This window comes from Montipora foliosa, chromosome 9 (assembly GCF_036669935.1).
Source record: "Montipora foliosa isolate CH-2021 chromosome 9, ASM3666993v2, whole genome shotgun sequence".
NCBI classification, from domain to species: Eukaryota; Metazoa; Cnidaria; class Anthozoa; order Scleractinia; family Acroporidae; genus Montipora; species Montipora foliosa.
In genome coordinates, this window is record NC_090877.1 from 37,190,392 (window position 1) to 37,194,634 (window position 4,243).

A 4,243-nucleotide genomic window follows, 5' to 3' on the forward strand; every position below is an offset into this window, starting at 1 on the left:
TTGTTCTTATGTATAACATTTCATAAACGAGACAATGCCATTTCGTGCTACATTTTTTAAGCATTCTAAACTGGCTCTCATTTAGCCTGCGTAGCAAGCGTTTCCGTGCTGTTTCGGAGCAAAGGCCGCGCGAAAAATGGCGCGAGTAAGCGGGGAGGGGGTGGGGATATGAAATGAAAAACGATATGAAGATGTACAGCCAATCTACACCAGCAAGAAACTTGAGCAGGATCTAAAATCAAGCCACGTATTGTAAATCAGCATAGCGTTGTTTATTGCTTTAAATGTGATTTGTGTGATTCAAATTACGTCGGATATACGACGCACCATCTGTTTCAACGCATTGCTGATAATCGATATTCTGCCATTGGTCGCCATCTGAGAGATGCCCATGGGAACATTGACTTATTCAATGAGAGCCATTTTAGAATGCTTAAAAAATGTAGCACGAAATGGAATTGTCTCGTTTATGAAATGTTATACATAAGAACAATAAGACCCAATTTAAATACCCAGAGAGACTCCATTAGAGCCAAACTCTTTGTTTAACGTTTAATGCCTTTTAATTTATTCATATCTTCACTTTATATATATACTCTATTTCATTACTCCATTTTTACTTGATAATGACGTTCTGGAAACGTCGAAACGTCGTGCCATGTTGTTTTATAATATTTTATCGCAGATTTTTATTGTCAAATGTTTTACCAAATCTTTACTTATTCGAACTTTCTAATAGAATGGAAAAGGATTGACCTCACTAAAACACGATTTCGAAAAGTGTAGAAGCACAGATTAAATCCTTTCATCCTTGCACATGCGCAAGATAGTGCCGGTTAAAGACAGTGCAAAGACGTTTTAGACTTACATCAAATGCTGCACTTACTTTGTCTCTTATTTTTCAGGCACTAGTTTTCTTTTGGACAACCAGCCGGCTTCGGATCTTTCCGCTCGCACCACCACCAGCGCTTAAATCTTCGAAGAGCTCGTTTGAGCCGAAGACGATTTGGCTGCAAAATAGCGTCCGAAAGACTGCAAGAGAAATAAACAAAGTTAGAAATTCAAGTTTTCAAGCACACTCTGTGCATATCAGTTAAACACGTCTTTTTAAATTTCAATCAAGCTGAAAAAGACATCTAGAGCTCTTCCACTCCACGGAATATTCCTTTTCTTGTATATTGCATGTTTGACCCGCAATTCATTTAAACCTTTAGTTTCAAAACTAAAGAACAAAACAAATACGAAAAAACTGTCGGCGACGGTGTTCTCTTTGAAAAGCCCAAGCTTCTCGTTTGAAGTTTGCAAGGTGAGGCTCACCAATTTTATAAAACCAAAAATGGCTAATTTCAAAGAAAGAAGAGTACAGACTATAATTTATTTATTATATATATACTTTTTTTGCCAGTACCTTGGTTTTGTCCTGTCGATACCATTTTTGAAGTCTGCTAGCCATTCATAGTCTGTTTCTGCAAGATTAGCATTCCATAACGCCGCAAACACGACGATCAATGTAACGAAAAGGACTCCCCTCGGATTCATTCCTCGGTGGGTCATCAGTTTGCTGCGACTTGTGTTGTTGCCGAGTGTTTGCAGTGTCAGCTGAGTGAGTTAGAGTGAGTGTGTCAGACGGTACCTCCTTTTATACCTGAATTGAAGGCCAATAACGGTATCTTTTTCGGAAATAGCCATGATGTGCGTAGTCTGCAAAGTACGCAAAACTGAGCCGGAAAGCCAAATGGGAAGCAATATTAAAGAGAATAACTTTTTTAAGGCAACCAATAATTTTCCGTTTTTTGGGTGCACACATACTAAAGAAAAATAAATTACAGAAACAAAGTTGATTGGCGATCTCATATGCATTTCACCAGACACTTTTTTCGTACATTCTAATCCATGGACAAGTGAGCAGAGATTTCTCCCCAAAATATGCGATCTGTAACAGGAAAATCGTTCCCCGGGGCGTAGGCGGAAAAGTTAAATGGTATTGACTGTTTGCGGTTGTACTTTGCGTCAAAGCGCTTACAATCGTCTTCCTCGTGGACCCCTGACATTGTAAAATTGCCTTCTTAAAAACTGACTCAGATAAATTTGTTTTCTGGTACATAATCTCAGTAACTTTGGGCGGAATGCTGTTTTGCAGAGCTACTGCATGTAGATACGAGAATTGATCCGGAGCAAAGGTGAATTAACAGAATTAATAGCAAAGCTTTGGTCGCGTGCAATCTGGGTCAATCTGGGCATGAACAAAAATCATTACAATGATCTCAAATTGATCTATATAAATCCCATGAAACAAAAATTCCGCTTTCCAAATATTGAATAACGCTTACGTAATGGGTTAATGAACTCAATCGAGGGCAGAAAAGATAGACCATTCTGAAATAAAAAAATTAAAAAGCAGATCATTGTTGAAGACATCTCAACAAACACAGATCGATTGCTTCCTTGGGACATTCCATGAAATAATATTATTCTAATCCTATTTGTCATCTTCAGATCTCTTGTTACATCAAAAACTATTGATATATATATGTAATGCTGACGGACATAAACAGGCCGGCGAACAGACGGAAGTTGCGAAATTTTTATCTCGTTTTTCTGGAAGCCCTGCTGTTTGTCTGGAAAAAGAACAACATCTGATAAAAGTAGAATTTGGCTCAAGTCTTATTTTTCAATGATAGAAGTAAACAGCGACCAGGGTGATCTCTTTCAGATACTTCCCGGCTCGGCCATAGGTATACCGATTTGGTTGAGTTTCCCCCTCGAGTTAAACCCATTGGGGTCAATCCCAGCATGGGAAATTAAAATGACCTTGTTTGTTTACTTGCTTATACGGGACAAGCGTTTTTATGCTATCAAAAAAAATATCGTGGGCGTGCATGTGTTCTGTATTTATATATATAACAAAATAACCCACGCATATGATCCTCGCTGCTGTCCCGGCTGGTTCAGTTACAGAGGTGAAAAGTGGTGACAGGATCATTCAGGCGTGAACTATAACGAAGGAAACTACGTAGCTGTTGAGAATTTTTCGCTTTTATTGGATAAATTTTACAAAGGTTTTAGTGGTGAAGCAAGGTCTCAGAGACGGAACCAGCCCGGTCAAGCCGGATTATTTCAATTTAAAGGGGCCTTCAATGAATGCAAGCCTGAAGCCAATATCAATTTTGTTCTTGCTTGTCTATACTGAAAGACTCATTTCCTATTCCCTTCTGAAGACACAAGAAATAACCAGTATTCAAAATTCTGGTCTAGATATTCTTTTTGTATTCAGTGTTTTTTACAAAGATAAAAAGTGAAAAATTAATGGTACTATGCCCAAAGAAAGGTTGCCTGCACATGAAAGAAAAGACCCCTTTCAAAATTATTTTGTATTCATAGCCTATGCAAGAAAAAGTGTTTTCGCCACGGCTTACACATTTTTTTCAATTAGAAAGTGGTAAAGAAAATTCAAAAAAGGTTTTCAATCAGGAGAACAGAGTCACGAAACTTCCGTATTGCGGATATATCGCTTGGCGGGTGGCGCATTTGTGGAAAACAATTTGCTAATTATCCCCACGACTAGAAAACAGGAAGAACGTCAAGGAAGTAATTATGTCGGCAAGTACTGAGTAAAGCCGATCTATAATAGATATGATAATTACAGAAAGGTACAAGCCCGGGGGGGGGGACTCCCATATGAAACAGACGGGGATGCTCGTCGTCTCGCTTAGGGGTGTAAATTTTGGATTTTGGTCTCGCTTAGGGTGTTCCGGGCAAAGCGCCAATATTTTATGCCACCAAGGTCTCGTTTAGGGTTCGGCGAAGTAACACAGAATTACGCGAAGAGAAACAGAAGTGAAATTACCTTTTAAATTTTCCTTTTAGATAAAAGCATTTGATGATTATGCCTTTTTATCATTAAAACTCATTGCGTGTCGTATTTTTGTGTTTTTTAAACGGTCTCTTTTAGGGGTCAAAATTTGCTTAAGCCACGCCTAGATTGGTCTCCTTTAGGGGTTAAATTCAAAATTTCCGACGAGCATCCCCGTCTGTTTCATATGGGAGTCCCCCCCCGGGGATACAAGTGAAAGAGTCTTCGGTTTTTTTACGTAAAAATCACACTATCTGTTTACTGGTCCAAACTAGAGTAGAGTAGAAGTGTTACTCATTGGTGCAAAGGAAATCCAAATTGGTGGAAAATCTTTCGTCTCTGCTTAGTGTTGACTGTGAGTGTAATTTATCTAAAAGAAATGTCTTTCAC

General features: G+C 38.6%; 1 long non-coding RNA gene across 1 annotated transcript in view; it reads right to left on the minus strand.

The window, feature by feature from the left end:
* LOC137970720 (uncharacterized) overlaps positions 1-1,618 on the minus strand; it is a 2,384-nt gene extending 766 nt beyond the window's left edge. Inside the window, exons 1-2 of the long non-coding RNA XR_011116852.1 lie at positions 1,409-1,618; positions 887-1,032 (exon numbers count right to left, since the gene is read on the minus strand). This is a non-coding gene — a long non-coding RNA (uncharacterized lncRNA). The remainder of the gene's footprint in view (positions 1-886; positions 1,033-1,408) is intronic.
* Positions 1,619-4,243: the final 2,625 nt, after the last annotated feature.